This window comes from Ambystoma mexicanum, chromosome 2q, assembly GCF_040938575.1.
Source record: "Ambystoma mexicanum isolate Mex_15411 chromosome 2q, UKY_AmexF1_1, whole genome shotgun sequence".
In the NCBI taxonomy this organism is placed as follows: domain Eukaryota; kingdom Metazoa; phylum Chordata; class Amphibia; order Caudata; family Ambystomatidae; genus Ambystoma; species Ambystoma mexicanum.
The window spans coordinates 820,058,956-820,076,761 of NC_090924.1; the positions used below are offsets into that span (position 1 = coordinate 820,058,956).

At 44.6% G+C, this 17,806-nt stretch overlaps 1 protein-coding gene and 1 long non-coding RNA gene across 2 annotated transcripts in view; one reads left to right on the forward strand and one right to left on the reverse strand.

Annotated features, from left to right (window-relative positions):
- LOC138569764 (uncharacterized) overlaps window positions 1-6,857 on the forward strand; it is a 466,562-nt gene extending 459,705 nt beyond the window's left edge. The window contains exons 2-4 of the long non-coding RNA XR_011303323.1: window positions 5,774-5,869; window positions 6,194-6,300; window positions 6,419-6,857. This is a non-coding gene — a long non-coding RNA (uncharacterized lncRNA). The remainder of the gene's footprint in view (window positions 1-5,773; window positions 5,870-6,193; window positions 6,301-6,418) is intronic.
- LOC138569763 (cAMP-responsive element modulator-like) overlaps window positions 1-17,806 on the reverse strand; it is a 1,496,827-nt gene that overhangs the window by 782,153 nt on the left and 696,868 nt on the right. The window lies entirely within an intron of this gene.

Consider the following 17,806-nt stretch of genomic DNA (forward strand, 5'->3'; position numbering starts at 1 on the left):
TGTTTTAAATCCTTTAACTACTTGTGGGGTCGGCCGCCCTCTCTCTTAACATTGTCTTTTGCCTCGCATCTACCTCTTCAATATTTTTCTTCTAAAGACTTGACTGCAGCTACAAGAACATTTTTGCTCCTACACTCTTGGTCCTGTACCACTAACTATGGCTCAGGCCTATTGACTCTGGCTGATTTGTTAGATCTTCTCTCACTAGATTGGTTTTCAATGAGAAATGTGTTGATGCACCTAAATCTTCTAAACCCCTCTTCCTTCCTACTGTTCTAGCTTGTGGAGTGCCATTTTGCTCATTTTTCATTGACTTATCTTTTGGCTAAAGTGTCACTGTACATTACTTGTTCACAAAACTTCAGGGAAGTGTTGCTAGGGGGTGTCTGAAGATATTTCGGTTTAACTTGTGCTTTCCCTCCCTTTCGTTGAATTGCTAGAGTGCCATTTGTCATTGGTTTTCACTGTGCCGTTTTGCTCAGTTTTCACACTAATGCAAACTTGTCTACAATTGAATAGGGAGTTGTATATGCTTTTCCTTGACTAAAACTTAACTTACTTTATCAACTGTGATCTATGTGTTGAAACTAGATGCGTATATAATAAATATATTCTCTTTTTGATAAAAAGCTTTGGTCAGTGTTTCCTTGCTCCATAGTACTGTACTGCCTATTATGTAAACCCTGAATACTGCTCATCTCCCTCTTGAGAAAAGTCTGACTGCTCAGCCACAGCTACCAACTAAATCTTTATGGTACAGACTGATACCAAAGGAGATTTATTGCTCTCACCTGTAGTCATAATCTGCTGTAGTGCTCCCTAAGGGAACTGCACTGGATTCTGCCTAACACCGGTGAAGCCCTGCTGCAGTCCTGAGCTATCTACCCTTCAACGACAAGAGAAGATCCAGTCCGGAGTCTTCTTCCCTTGTGCCTGGTGGGATCAACCAGCTCACCTTTCTCCAGCCAGAGAATCCTCTCCTGGGTCAAAATCACTGCACAGTGCTGTAGTGGTCTGGATAGCCATCAGAAGAACCCTCTCCTGATTTAAAGGAGCACACATTTTATTCATTGTTGCTTTTGCTGCTGCTGGTCTCATCCCTGGGTAGTGCAGATCACTCCAGACATCCTCCTTCTTGTCCCCACGACTGAAGCCGCAGGAACCGTGAGTCTGCAGGAGCTACCAGGAACAACTGTTGTGGCACCAGCTTTCTTCAGCGGACTATGGTACTGTGCATATTTGGTCGTTCTCTCCGTTCGACTTTAAGGAATTGGGGTGAACCCTTTTCCTCCACGAAAGCTTGTCCTTTCTTTCACTCTTCTTATAACTTTTGCATCCCTTTGACAATATCTAAGTACTCCTGGCAACGTAAATCTCAAACTGTTCGTAACGTGTGATCCTCGACAACTGAGCATCTGCTCCAGTGACACTGGCGCAGGCCTATTGACTTTTATCTACATCTGTGAATGAGTCCTCTGATTCTATTGCCTTGACAAAAGTATTGCCTAAGATTGTATCCACTTTTCCCTTGTTTGAACTCTAAAGTACAAAGTGTGTTTTAACTTTGTGTGCATTTCTACTCGCGGGTACGCGTTAGCTTCGCAACACCGGTCTGTCAAATCCTAATGTACTTACCTTGAAATTGTTTGAACAAGTGGAATTGGTTGTGTGTAGTGTATTTACAGTGTGGTTTCGATTTAAAAGAAGTGAAGTGTTTTGTAAACAGATGGTTTAAAAATAAATGTACTTATAATTTGTTTACCTGAAACCTTGAGTCAGTGTTTGCTTGAGTCACAGTAATTGTACTCCTTTGTGTAATCTCTACTACTGCACATTTGCTCTTGAGATAAGTCTGGCTGCTCAGCCACTGCTACCACTTTTTCTGTGTAGTACAGGCTTGTACCAAAGGTGAAATTGTACTGCCACTTGTAGTCCTAATCTTGTGTAGTGGTCCCTAAGGGTACTGCACAGGATTCTGCCTAACACTGGTGTCCAGCGGTGGGATTTACACTTAGAGTGCTGCTATTACCTTGGGTCAACTAACCACAAGGCTAAACACCACAATAATCTATTAACTGAAAAATCATGTCAAATATGGAAAACTACAGTGAAGAGAGTCTCTTAAATTATACTGCTGAGGTTCTGAGAACCATCTGTAGAGAGAGGAGCCTCTCTGGTAAAGGAAAAAATCTGAACTGGTTGCTAAATTGATGGGAAAACAAGGGGCCTCATCACGAGTTGGCCGGTAACGCCGGCGCTAATAGCGCTGGCGCTATCTGCCCTACCGCCAAACCCACCAGCGCTATTAGCGCCGGATCACGGGTTTGGCGGATTTGGAAATCCCCATTCCCCATTGAGCCCATTCAGGAATGCCCCATTCCCCATTGGCCTCAATGGGGAAATGTTGCGCTCATACCGCCGGCGGATTTCCCGCTGGCGGCATAAGCGCAAATTTTCTGCAGATTTCCCCCCTGCTCAGAGCTGGGGAGAAATCCGCCGAAGCCCTGATTTGGCGGACCCTTAAATCCGGCGGTAACAGTGCTACCGCCGGATTTTAGGGTTACAGCCAAACTCGTGATGAGGCCCAAAGTCTGGAGAGTGGGTCGGAAGGGCCTACCACTCCAGCAAATGTGGATACTGATGTTTCTGATTCTGAGAGTGTTGGTTTTGAAGAAGTAGATAACTCTTTGTTAGGAGTCCCTGCCAATCCCTTGCCTGCTCAAAGACCACAACCTCTGTCCACAGGGACCTCAACAGGTCCTACACTTACCCCTGAATGTATTGCACTTGAGAAAATGAGACTTGAATTAGAAGTGAAACGTATTGAGGCACAAACTGTCATGAAACATCAAGAATTAAGACTTGGAGAAATGGAGATGGCTCATGCTTTAGAGATGAAGAAATTGTCTGTAGAAAATGCTTCTCTCCGAGGATCTTCTAGGTCTTCCAGCCCTAAGAGACCCCGTATGCCAAAGGAAATGATTGGTATGTATGACACTAAACTTGATGTTTTGGATTAGTTAGCAATGTTTGAGATTTGGGCAATTTTATTCATAATGGTTTCAAGAAAACAAAGAGTTTTTAGGAAAACTTCTATTGTTCTGTCATAAAAGGCTGTCCTCAAAACGAAATAACATTAACTTTATTCAGTTTCATTTGAGGGCAGGTTTTTTAGTTTATAAAGACCTACACTCATCCTTGGTGGATATGTCTTCTGGGAGGTGGGAATACTTGGTATAACTAGGACCTACAGTCCTCACGTCTGCTTATTTTTCATTTCGTTTTTTCTTATTTTCTTGATGTTGATAGTCTAACGAAGTTTCTCTGTGTTTCTGTGTATATGATACACAGTGATGATCCTAGATCAATCCTTAGCTTCTTTAAGGTAGATCACACTGTACTCTGACATATTGCATTCAGATGTGCCGATGCAGTGTTATGGTAAGCCGACCGGTTTCAGTGGTGAAAGACCACTTTCATCAAGGCTGCAACAGCTTAACCAATTGTATTGCTGTTGGAATTTTGAGGCTGAATGTAGCTTCTTTTCATACAGGTGGACCAAACTGTATAAATACAGAACGGGAAGGGGGGGGAGGGAAAAAGAGAGAGAAGGTACATGGTGAGAAATGTTATGGCTACACTTTGTGTCTATTTATTGCCTGATGTGGTAGGTATCTTACCCTCCACTATCGGTTTCTTCTCTGCCTAGGGAGGTCCTTGATGATTCACGTGTAGACTTCAGTTCTACTGCAGATATCACTGTTAATCCAATTTCTGCATAGGACACCTGAGTATAGACCATCAAATAAATTGGGGTCATTCAGTACATCACGGTATCCATTTTTTATGACATAACTTTAATTACCTCTTCAATTACTTAAGGCAAAGTTCACAATGAACGAAAGAGTACCAACATATCTGTAGTTGTGTATGTTAATAAGGTACAGGTAAGCCAGACCCAGTCAGTGGCAAACACAGGGGTATAGTACCGCAATACAAATCTGTGCACAGGACACCACCATTATGGGGAATTTAATTTGCAAATGATATTTAAAACGGATTACCGAGTACACGTGTATACTGTAGTATATGGTAGTATAGTTGAACTGACCTGTTGACCTTAAGGTCTTTATCTTCTAAATGCGGGTCATACAGGCAAATTTTTTGCGGCTGGGTTCTGGCAGGCAAACTCTGCCAAGGCACCACACTGTATAGGATACAGGGAATACACAAACAAAGACAAAAGCAAACAGCACGCCGGTCAGTATCGCCTTGTTGCGCTAAATGGCATTTACTAGCCCTCTTGAGGCCAAACATGACGAACGTAGTGTGTCCCTTTTGTTTTTGATTTTTACCTTGCAAATCTGTGCAGCGCGGGATACGTTTCTTGTCTTCAGTACGTCTCGCTGAGCCGCTGTGTAAGCCGCGATAGTACTGTGGCTTAAAAAAGACACGTGATCTAGCTCACGTGATGTTTCTGTACGCGTGTGTCCTGATTGGAGCGTGCGTGGCTCCTGCTGTAAGAGGAGCTAGTACAAGTGTGGTACTTTACGTGCGGATGCTGGGAATTGTAGTCACTAAGGCTATATATGTCTGTGTCATTTTTTTATGTGTGGTTCGACCCGTATGTATTTTTATTTTTATACAGCTACAGTATACCTTGTTCCCGGTCATGTTGCCCAGTAATTGGTGAATTTGAATTTGATAAATTTCGAGGCGGCATCCGTATGCATGAATCAATGGATGTCAGTCAACCATAACAGATGGGATGTGATTCAGTCATACACAGTGAGAGGGGTGTTGATTAGGGATGTCCTAGGGAGTGTAACCATATATGCCTTCCCCAAATGAATTCGCAGTGACAAATTAGACAAGAAACTTTGGTTCCCCACATTACATTACAATAGTCTTTACAAAAAGACCCTACAGTTCCTAGTGTCCAGTATATATCTATCTGGCTGGATCCACTGCCTACCGGCTCGTACTCTGATAGATAGTACTGGAGCTAAGTGCTGTAAATGTGTCTAGATCCCGGTGTAGCACCTACATCCCATATCCTGTGTACAATTTTCATAAGGAATTTGGCATAGTCAATCCAATACTCTCACTATGTTGTTCTTCATAATGTTGCAAGGGTTTGCCAAGATGTAGGTCCGTTTAAGCCTCTTGCATCTGTTTTTAGACTAAATATCCATTGCTGCTCACGGCAAAATAATAGGTCGTGCAGATTTCCTCCTCTTGATGGAGTGTTCACTCTCTCAATAATGGACCATTTAAAGTTATCAGGAGCATGTTTTTTGCTGACAAAATGTTCTACCATTGGTGCTGTTAGTTTTCTTGTTCAAATGCATGAACGATGTTCAGCCAACCTGGTCCTAATAGGGCGTGCTGTCATCCCTATGTAGTGCAGGTTACAGGGACAGGTTATGATATAGATGACATTCTTCGTGTTACAATTGGTCAAGTCCTTTTGTATCCAAGGGTATTTCAGACCAATGTTGATCTGTTTGGTTCTGGTATTGCTTACACAGGAGCTACATGTAACACATGGGCCATGTCCTCTTGGTTTTTCTTGGTTCCATATTGTTGCCTGTGATAGAGTCACCGGTTCTTTATAGGTATGCATCAATGAGTCTTTTAGGTTTTTCCCTCTTTTGATTGCAAATCTAGGGGATTGAAGTTGGGATAAATGCCATTTAGCGCAACAAGGCGATACTGACAGGCGTGCCATTTGCTTTTGTCTTTGTTTGTGTATTCCCTGTACCCTATACAGTGTGGTGCCTTGGTAGAGTTTTTCTGCCAGAACCCAGCTGCAAAAAATTCACCTGGATGACCCGCATTTGGAAGATAAAGACCTTAAGGTTAACAGGTCAGTTCAACTATACTACCATATACTACAGTATACGCGTGTACTCAGTAATCTGTTTTAAATATCATTTGCAAATTTAATTCCCCAAAATGGTGGTGTCCTGTGCACAGACTTGTATTGCGGTACTATACCCCTGTGTTTGCCACTCACTGGGTCTGGCTTACCTGTACCTTATTAACATACACAACTAGAGATATGTTGGTACTCTTTCGTTCATTGTGAACTTTGCCTTAAGTAATTGAAGAGGTAATTAAAGTTATGTCATAAAAAATGGATACCGTGATGTAGTGAATGACCCCAATTTATTTGATGGTCTATACTCAGGTATCCTATGCAGAAATTGGATTAGCAGTGATATCTGCAGTAGAACTGAAGTCTACACGTGAATCATCAAGGACCTCCCTAGGCAGAGAAGACACCGATAGTGGACGGTAAGATACCTTCCACATCAGGCAATAAATAGACACAACGTGTAGCCATAACATTTCTCACCAATGTGCCTTCTCTCTCTTTTTCCCTCCCTCCCCTTCCCGTTCTGTATTTATACAGTTTGGTCCACCTGTATGAAAAGAAGCTACATTCAGCCTCAAAATTCCAACAGCAATACAATTGGTTAAGCTGTTGCAGCCTTGATGAAAGTGGTCTTTCACCACTGAAACCGGTCGGCTTACCATAACACTGCATCGGCACATCTGAATGCAATATGTCAGAGTACAGTGTGATCTACCTTAAAGAAGCTAAGGATTGATCTAGGATCATCACTGTGTATCATATACACAGAAACACAGAGAAACTTCGTTAGACTATCAACATCAAGAAAATAAGAAAAAACGAAATGAAAAATAAGCAGACGTGAGGACTGGAGGTCCTAGTTATACCAAGTATTCCCACCTCCCAGAAGACATATCCACCAAGGATGAGCGTAGGTCTTTATAAACTAAAAAACCTGCCCTCAAATGAAACTGAATAAAGTTAATGTTATTTCGTTTTGAGGACAGCCTTTTATGACAGAACAATAGAAGTTTTCCTAAAAACTCTTTGTTTTCTTGAAACCATTATGAATAAAATTGCCCAAATCTCAAACATTGCTAACCAATCCAAAACATCAAGTTTAGTGTCATACATACCAATCATTTCCTTTGGCATACGGGGTCTCTTAGGGCTGGAAGACCTAGAAGATCCTCGGAGAGAAGCATTTTCTACAGACAATTTCTTCATCTCTAAAGCATGAGCCATCTCCATTTCTCCAAGTCTTAATTCTTGATGTTTCATGGCAGTTTGTGCCTCAATACGTTTCACTTCTAATTCAAGTCTCATTTTCTCAAGTGCAATACATTCAGGGGTAAGTGTAGGACCTGTTGAGGTCCCTGTGGACAGAGGTTGTGGTCTTTGAGCAGGCAAGGGATTGGCAGGGACTCCTAACAAAGAGTTATCTACTTCTTCAAAACCAACACTCTCAGAATCAGAAACATCAGTATCCACATTTGCTGGAGTGGTAGGCCCTTCCGACCCACTCTCCAGACTTTGGGCCTCATCACGATTTTGGCTGTAACCCTAAAATCCGGCGGTAGCACTGTTACCGCCGGATTTAAGGGTCAGCCAAATCAGGGCTTTGGCGGATTTCTCCCCAGCTCTGAGCTGGGGGGAAATCTGCAGAAAATTTGCGCTCATACCGCAGCGGGAAATCCGCCGGCGGTATGAGCGCAACATTTCCCCATTGAGGCCAATGGGGAATGGGGCATTCCTGAATGGGCTCAATGGGGAATGGGGATTTCCAAATCCGCCAAACCCGTGATCCGGCGCTAATAGCGCTGGTGGGTTTGGCGGTAGGGCAGATAGCGCCAGCGCTATTAGCGCCGGCGTTACCGGCCAACTCGTGATGAGGCCCCTTGTTTTCCCATCAATTTAGCAACCAGTTCAGATTTTTTCCTTTACCAGAGAGGCTCCTCTCTCTACAGATGGTTCTCAGAACCTCAGCAGTATAATTTAAGAGACTCTCTTCACTGTAGTTTTCCATATTTGACATGATTTTTCAGTTAATAGATTATTGTGGTGATTATTGTAATAGCAGCACTCTAAGTGTAAATCCCACCGCTGGACACCAGTGTTAGGCAGAATCCTGTGCAGTACCCTTAGGGACCACTACACAAGATTAGGACTACAAGTGGCAGTACAATTTCACCTTTGGTACAAGCCTGTACTACACAGAAAAAGTGGTAGCAGTGGCTGAGCAGCCAGACTTATCTCAAGAGCAAATGTGCAGTAGTAGAGATTACACAAAGGAGTACAATTACTGTGACTCAAGCAAACACTGACTCAAGGTTTCAGGTAAACAAATTATAAGTACATTTATTTTTAAACCATCTGTTTACAAAACACTTCACTTCTTTTAAATCGAAACCACACTGTAAATACACTACACACAACCAATTCCACTTGTTCAAACAATTTCAAGTTAAGTACATTAGGATTTGACAGACCGGTGTTGCGAAGCTAACGCGTACCCGCGAGTAGAAATGCACACAAAGTTAAAACACACTTTGTACTTTAGAGTTCAAACAAGGGAAAAGTGGATACAATCTTAGGCAATACTTTTGTCAAGGCAATAGAATCAGAGGACTCATTCACAGATGTAGATAAAAGTCAATAGGCCTGCGCCAGTGTCACTGGAGCAGATGCTCAGTTGTCGAGGATCACACGTTACGAACAGTTTGAGATTTACGTTTCCAGGAGTACTTAGATATTGTCAAAGGGATGCAAAAGTTATAAGAAGAGTGAAAGAAAGGACAAGCTTTCGTGGAGGAAAAGGGTTCCCCCCAATTCCTTAAAGTCGAACGGAGAGAACGACCAAATATGCACAGTACCATAGTCCGCTGAAGAAAGCTGGTGCCACAACAGTTGTTCCTGGTAGCTCCTGCAGACTCACGGTGTCTTTCACCACTGAAACCGGTCGTCTTACCATAACACTGCATCGGCACATTTGAATGCAATATGTCAGAGTACAGTGTGATCTACCTTAAAGAAGCTAAGGATTGATCTAGGATCATCACTGTGTATCATATACACAGAAACACAGAGAAACTTCGTTAGACTATCAACATCAAGAAAAAAAGAAAAAACGAAATGAAAAATAAGCAGGCGTGAGGACTGTAGGTCCTAGTTATACCAAGTATTCCCACCACCCAGAAGACATATCCATCAAGGATGAGTGGGGGTCTTTTTAAAATAAAAAACTGCCCACAAATGAAACTGAATAAAGTTAATGTTATTTCGTTTTGAGGACAGCCTTTTATGACAGAACAATAGAAGTTTTCCTAAAACCTCTTAGTTTTCGTGAAACCATTATGAATAAAATTGCCCAAATCCCATTGTGAAGACACGTTATTAAAGGGAAGATTTGCGTCTTGACCACCCTTACGGTCCAGTACGTGCATACCTAGCAATGTTTGAGTACAATCATGGGATTCAAGGTATCCCAGGGAATCAGTTGATTCCTTGGCTTTTCTCTAGGCTCCCCCTGTTGCAAATGATGCTGTCATGGAGTTGGGGGAGGTGGATAAGCAGGATTATGATTGTGTGAAGCTAGCTTTGATAGCTAGATTTGGGAAGACCACTTCCCAGTACCTTAAGAGGTTTAGGACCCTCAAAAAGCATGATGGTACCCCTTGGGCTACCTGGGTGTGTGACTGTTTGAAAAACGTAGATGGTTGGGTTAAGGGTTACAAAGTGAACACTTATGAATGTTTGAGGAATCTTGTTATGTTAGAGTCAATTTATGATGCCTGCTCTCCTGAGCTTAGACAGCACTTGGCTGATTCAAGGGAGATAGATTGTAAGAAGTTAGCTAAGGCTGCTGACTTGTGGGTTGCCAACAGGGCTACTCACAAGGATTCTGGGGCAACTTAGAGGAAGGATGAGGGAAAGCAGCCAAAGAAAGATAACAAGGAGAATCCCAATAATTCCAATCCAAAAGAGGGCCCCAAACAGAACCAGGGTAAGCTGCAAGGGAAACCAAATCAGGCTAGTGTACCATCGGATACTAAACCAGGTGGAGGTCAGAGTAAGCCTCCATTCAATAGGACATTTGGTAAATGTTTTGTTTGTGAAGCTACTGACCATGTGAAAGGGGATCCCAGATGTAAGGGTAAACCTTCAGGGGTCCACACTGTCTCCTTAGCCTTCTCCCAGGTGGAAGAAGTACCTATGACAAGTAGTAACTTTCAATTACTGGCTGATGAACCCATGAGAGTCTCAGCTAGTGTTTCTTTAGTGTCCTTGGGTCTTTGGGAACAACAGAACTTAGATGTCTATAACTCAATCCCAGATAATACTAAAGAGTATTATAAAGATAGTGTTCTTGTGACTGGTCAGGAGACCCCTGCCATCAGAGACACTGGAGCCAGCATAACTGTGGTTGATGAATGTTGATCCAAGATAGAGGATGTTGCTAAGGCACCCAAACACCTAACCAAGTTAGCTGGAGGCCCTGTGCAAATGGTTCCCCAGTTACCAGCTCTCATCCAGTGCAATGACATAACTGTAGGAATACCTGTAAGTGTGCAAAATAACGTACCTGGGAGAGTCCTGTTGGGTAATGACCTTAACGCTCTTGTGTCTAGTACCCCCAGGCCTCCCAGTAAAAGGAAGCAGGAGCTCACAAGGTCTGCTAGGAAGAGAACCTTGAGAGGCTCTCCTGGGGACTTGATAGAAGAAACTATCACCACAAGTCCACATTACTTACTTACTGCTATTGCAAGACAAAAAGAGACAAAGGGGAAACTCAGGTCTGCCAGCAAGAAGACAGCAAGCACCCCTGTGCCCACAAGGACATCACGTAGACTATCCAAATTCACACCTGTGACTCCTCCACCAGCTGAGGCTGAGTTTGAGGTTCAACCCTTTGTGGTTAAACCAGATACTGAGGAATCAGATCTGGAAGAAGATCTTACTCTTGTTGGAGATCTTGACCCTGTTAAACATCCTGAGCTGCAGTCTTTACTGCCAGAAGGTGGACCCGACAGGGCAGATTTCAGCAGAGGACAAAGAGAGTGTCCTACTCTTGAAGGTCTTCACCTACAGGCAGCTTCTCAGCTCGATGGGAAAGAGCCTGGGAAGTATAAGTTGCACTGGGAAGATGGCCTCTTCTACAGTGAACCAACTGAGTCAACCCCTGAAGACTGCAAAAGACTTGTAGTACCTCTAGTGAACCGACTCCAGTTCCTACAATTAACCCACGAGATCCCTTTGGCTGGTCACTTAAGTTTTAAGAAGACCAAGGAAAGGCTCTCTCTTTACTTCTACTGGCCTAAAATGGGCTCAGAAGTAGACAAATTCTGTAGGAGCTGTCACACTTGCCAAACCTCTGGCAAGAGTGGAGCCAAGAATGTGGCACCCCTGGTGCCTCTCCCAGTGGTGGGAGTTCCTTTTGAGAGGGTTGGGATTTACATTGTTGGTCCTCTTGACCCTCCCACATCTTCAGGTAACAGGTTTATCCTGGTTGTAGTAGACCATGCTACTAGGTATCCTGAAGCCATACCTATGAGAACTGTGACGGCTCCGGCTGTGGCTAAGGCCCTACTTGGTATTTTTACCAGTGTAGGTTTTCCTAAGGAGGTGATATCTGACAGAGGATCAAACTTTATGTCCCACTACATGCAAACCATGTGGAAAACCTGTGGATTCACCTACACGTTCTCTACTGCCTACCATCCCCAAACCAATGGGTTGGTAGAAAGGTTTAACATAACTATGAAGAGCATGATAGGTGCTTTAGAAGAACCCCTTAAAAGAAAGTGGGACCTTCTACTGCCATGCCTTCTCTTTGCATATAGAGATGTCCCTCAGGAGGGAATAGGTTACAGTCCCTTTGAACTTCTCTACGGCCATCCAGTCAGAGGTCCATTGGCCCTGATTAAGGAGGGGTTGGAGAGTGCTCCTTCCCCCAAGCCAGTCAGAGTGATTGACTATGTGATAGGTCTCCGGAGGAGAATGTCACACATGATGGCAGAGGCAAACGATAATTTGAGGGCTGGTCAAGCTCTGGTCAAGCATTGGCATGGCCAGAAGGCTAACATGGTTGTGTTCACTCAAGACCAGCTTGTTCTTGTTATGGTACCTACAAGGCAGAGGGCCTTGCAGGACAAATGGATAGGACTCTTCAAAGTTGTGGGTAAACTTGGAGAGGTGAACTATCTGGTGGACTTAGGCAATCCTAAGGAGGCTCCCAGAGTCTTTCACACTAACTGTTTAAAGGCGTATGTCTCTAGACCTGAAATAGGAGCTTTGCTTCTAGCTTCAGCTCAGGAGGAGGAGGAGAGTGAACCTCTGCCTGACCTCCTCAGAGGCTTACCTTTAGATGAGAAAGTGGAAGGAGTTAATCTCTCTTCCAGTCTAACCTCTGACCAGCAGAATGAGTGCAAGTTACTGTTGAATCAGTTTGCCTCCCTGTTCTCACTTTCACAAGGCTTGAGCCCTTGGGGCCAGCATGATATACTCACTGGTGACTGTTCGCCTGTGAAAAGCAGGAGGTACAGAATGTCAGACAATGTAAGAACACATATAAACAATGAGGTCAACAAGATGCTTGATCTCGGGGTTATAGAGCCCTCTACTAGTCCATGGTCTAGCCCAGTTGTGCTTGTACCAAAGGCAGGATCCAAGGAGTTGAGATTCTGCGTGGATTACAGAGCTCTAAATGCAGACACAAAGACTGATGCACATCCTTTACCCAGGACAGATGAGCTGGTGGATAAACCAGGCTATTGGCAAATAGCTCTGACAGACCGTGCCAAGGAGAAAACTGCATTATCCTACCCAACAGGCATCTACCAGTTTAAGGTAATGCCTTTTGGACTAAAGAATGCACCTGCTACATTTCAGAGGATGGTCAATCAGGTTCTGAATGGGATGGAGGACTTCTGCATGGCATACTTGGATGACATTGCAGTGTTCAGCCCTACATGGAAAGAACATATTGATCACCTAGGGTATGTTTTGCAGGCTCTTGAACAGGCCCATCTGACCATAAAGGCAAGTAAATGTCAAATTGGTCAGAGCAAAGTGGTCTACCTTGGACATGGGGTAGGAGGAGGTGAAATAAGGGCATTGCCTAGCAATGTACAAGATGTACAAAACTGGGCCAGCCCTACTAATCAGAGCCAAGTGAGAGCCTTCCTAGGTCTCACTGGGTACTACATGAACTTCATAGAGAACTATGGGACCATAGCTTCTCCTTTGAATGTTATCTCCTCTCCAAAATTTCCTAAGAAAGTCAGATGGAATGAGGAGTGCACTCAAGCCTTTGAAGGCCTGAAGAAAGCCCTTTGTCAAGCTCCAGTCCTAAGAGCTCCTGACTACCACCAACACTTCATTTTACAAACTGATGCTTCGAATGCAGTTATAGGTGCAGTCCTTAGTCAACTGGATGAGAAAGGTAGGAAACATCCCATTTGTTTCATCAGCAGGAAGTTAAAGGATACTGAGACAAGGCGGGGAACAATAGAACGTGAATGTTTTGCTATTGTGTGGGCACTAAAGAAGTTTAGACCATACTTGTATGGATCTAGCTGTCATGACCCTTGCCCCTGGCCCTCACTGGCAAGTCAGCCTTCCAGTTAGGGTCAGGTTAAAGGCCTTAAAACCTCATCTAAGACTCTCTTAGAGTCAGTCCTGGCGCCTTTGGCACCAGGTTCATAACCATCATGAAGACCAACATTAGAATGGGACTATTTACTTGGGGCTATTTAACTTGGGGGTTCAGCCAACATGGAGGCACACACATAGCTCAGTTACAAGGAACTGAGCTATGAGGTCTAGTCTTTTGGGTGTGGCAGGCCTGGGACTATTTTACCTGGACTACTTTTACCTGAGTCTATTTAAACCACACCCAAACAGCAGAACATGCTTTGCGTTATTCTGCTGTGGGCAGCGTACTGCTCACTGTGTCCAGTTCTTTGATGCCAGCTTACCTGAAACCAAGGACCTGCAGAGAGAGAAAGAACACTACGAAATTTACCTGGAACAGTATCCTGTCTTCAATCCATCGCCGACTTCAGTTCCACTCACCTGAAGGTAAGAACTCCATCATCCGGCACCGGATGCATCCTGGAATACCATAACCTGGAAAGAGGAGAAAGAAAGACAGCATTAGTAAGCGTTTACTCACGTTTCCTCCCGAATGAAGAAAGCCACGCAATTCTTATCTGGGTAGTCATCTCCTGGTCAGTATCATTGCTGGAACATTACGGCGGTCGGCAAGGAACATCACAACCTGCAAGGGGAGCAAAGACATAGATTAGCAATATAAAAGGCGAAACAGCGCAGCGCATCGCGCATTACTCACCGGACAGCATCGCGCACACCGCGCTTTCGCCTACCGGCCCATGCTCATCTTTAAACTGCATGACAACACCGAAATACCTTTCCATACCTAAAAGGAAAGAAGCAAGACATTATTATTAGAACTAAGAGGAACATAAGAACTGCATATAAAGACTGTACAGCAGCAAACCTACGGAGTCGCAGCAGGCCTGGATTCCCACAGGAGGGGGGCTTGCACCAGTGAAGTAACTTGGTCGCTGCTCGCCCCCCACACCTACGCGCCCCTGCCACGAGGAGCAGGATGGATAATCCACCTTTTACAATATTAAGACCCATCTTTAACCAGAGGCCTTACTAAGGGACCGGGAGAGGGTTCGAGAGTGCAAATCATCCAACCAGGGCTGGGTGGCGTCCCCGTGGATACCAGGTGAGCGTAACACTACTTTCATGATTCAGAATGACCACCAACCCTTGAGATGGCTGATGCAAATGAAATGGGAAAACCCTAAACTACTAAGACGGTCAATCTGCCTGCAAGGGTTTGATTTTACAATTGAGCACAGAGCAGGAAGTCACCACCAAAATGCTGATGGTCTCTCTAGGATGTTTATAACCGACTAGAGGTATGAGATCAATCCAGGAGTGGATTAAATCCTCCTGTCCCTTAGTCTGGGGGGGCGAGTGTTAGGGAGAATTCTCATTCTATGGCTAATTTCCCTTACCTAGTGAGTCCCTCAGCAGCTTTGCTGGATTTCTGGGGTTTATTTTTTTCCATTTGGTAAGAGTGTGAACCTTTTTCCCACTCTTACAGTGTATTTTTGTGTGTTGTACCTTTTTTGCTCATGGGCTATGGAGTCTCACAAACTCCCTAGGCATCATCTTTTTATTTGTGTGTTACACAGCACCTTCAGTGCAGTGACACAGGGTTGTCTTTTAGACTTCCCAATGACTCAATTTTTCTGGAGCTGACTACTGTCCCCCAGAAACATGTAAAGTTGCCATTAACTTTATATAGTCACATTACCACAGATCCAGTACACCCCATCTTGCATGGAGTATTGGAAAGGGTTAACTACTATCCCTTTTTATCTGTGCCTCCTGGAGCATTGTTTCACTCCCTTAACATTAAGAATTGGCTGGTGGCAGTGGTATCTACTCTAACTTTTTTACTGTGGTTATATTATATAACGTGGTAATGTTTTAGGCTAATATAGTAACCTCGATCATGAAACCTGCTTGAACATATTGGTTTTAATTCGGCTCCGGTTTGGGTTTCGTTGCCATTTCTTCTTGTTAAAATCTTTCTTGTGTTTTACTTTGCATGGCAAACCAGGTTTGCCTCCTTTGTTCACCATCGTTTGGCGGGCTTCTCTCGAGAAGCCCTCCTTCTGGCGCCTAGGTGTCTAGGTGGGCTGAATATGAGGGAGGGGTGTAGTCCCCCCCTGCACAGGGTCTCCTTGGAGACCCAAGTCGCACTTTGTATCCATTGGCTGAGGTGGTGGTCCGGGCTGGACAACACCCCTGCTGTGTGATTGACAGCCAGGCTGTGTGAATGGGGGATTTTGGCATAAAAGGCAGGTCTCTTGGGCTGGAAGTCAGAGTCGCCATTGGAACTGCAAAGAACCAAAGAGAAGCTGATAAGAAGATGGCTGCTGCAACCCTGAGTCCCGGTGAGGCCCTGCTGCAGTCCTGAGCTATCTACTCTTCAACGACAAGAGAAGATCCAGTCCGGAGTCTTCTTCCCTTGAGCCTGGTGGGATCAACCAGCTCACCTTTCTTCAGCCAAAGAATTATCTCCTGGGTCGAAATCACTGCACAGTGATGTAGTGGTCCGGATAGCCATCAGAAGAGCCCTCTCCTGATTTAAAGGAGCACACCTTTTATTCATCGTTGCTTTTGCTGCTGCTGGCCTCATCCCTGGGTAGTGCAGATTGCTCCAGACGTCCTCCTTCTTGTCCCCACGATTGAAGCTGCAGCAACCGTGAGTCTGCAGGAACTACCACAAACAACTGCCGTGGCACCAGCTTTCTTCAGCGGAATAAGGTATTGTGCACATTTGGTTGTTCTCTCCGCCCGACCTTAAGGAATTGGGGTGAACCCTTTTTCTCCACGAAGGCTTGTCCTTTCTTTCTCCCTTCTTATAACTTTTGCTTCCCTTTGACAATATCTAAGTACTCCTGGCAACGTAAATCTCAAACTGTTCGTAACGTGTGATCCACAACAACTGAACATCTGCTCCAGTGACACTGGCGCAGGCCTATTGACTTTTATCTACATCTGTGAATGAGTCCTCTGATTCTATTGCCTTGACAAAAGTATTGCCTATGATTTTATCCACTTTTCCCTTGTTTGAATTCTAAAGTACAAAGTGTGTTTTAACTTCGTCTGCATTTCTACTCGCGGGTACGCGTTCGCTTAGCAACACCGGTCTGTCAAATCCTAATGTACTTACCTTGAATTTGTTTGAAAAGTGGAATTGGTTGTGTCTAGTGTATTTACAGTGTGGTTTCGATTTAATATAAGTGAAGTGTTTTGTGAACAAATGGTTTAAAAATAAATGTATTTATGATTTGTTTACCTGAATACTTGAGTCAGTGTTTGCTTGAGTCACAGTAGTTGTAGTCCTTTGTGTAATCTCTACTACTGCTCATTTACTCTTGGGATAAGTCTGGCTGCTCAGCCACTGCTACCACTTTTTCTGTGTAGTACAGGCTTGTATCAAAGGTGAAATTCTACTGCCACTTGTAGTCCTAATCTTGTGTAGTGGTCCCTAAGGGTACTGCACAGGATTCTGCCTACACCATTTTATCTCCACGTAATTGTTCTGAAGCCCTCCCGGCCTCCTTGTTGCAGGGGTTTATTTGCCCCAGGGGGGCGTATGTGGTCCAAAGTGCCCACCGGGCCAGGCTTGTTGTATCAGGCTGGTAAGTGTTTCACGTTATCTTCAGCCTCCACACTGCCAACGGCCTCACCTGTGTCTTCCCACATCACAGGCCTCTGTTAACCTTTGATGTTGCCCTGACTTTATTATTGCCATAACCTGGGCATTTGTCCATTAGTTAGGCCATGTGTATCACCCATTTCTCATTCTTGCCAGTCCCTTTCCTGTCCCCTCTAGTAAGGTGCTGAATGAGACATTTTCTTTTGGTTTGGCGTAACAAGGCCGCAGATTTATTTTCACATAAATACAACCACAGCAAACAGATCTTGAAAATAGTTCCAAAGATGTAGCGACTGCTCCTTGTCCTGTTTCCCCCTTTTTATCCATGTCCATTGCAGGCCCAACTCCCCCAAGACCTTCGAGTCTGAGAACCGCCTGCCCCTGCAGGTATTTGCGGACTGGGGGAGCGCCGTTTGTTGGGGGGAAGCTGAGCCCCAATTGCTACCGCCAGACACCCCCGCCGTTTAGGCTCCCAGGAGGCGCTGTCCAGACTGGGCGAAGCCCCTTCCGGTTTAGCAATGGCTCATTCGGAGTCTTTCTCTTCTCATTGGTCGCCACAACACCGCACTGTCGTCCTGCGACAACGACGTCCAGGCTCTGCCGTAGCTGTAGGGTGGGTGGGTGGGAAAACGAAATCCTCTCCTGGTTGACGGGCGCCCGGCTGCTGGAAGAGCTGC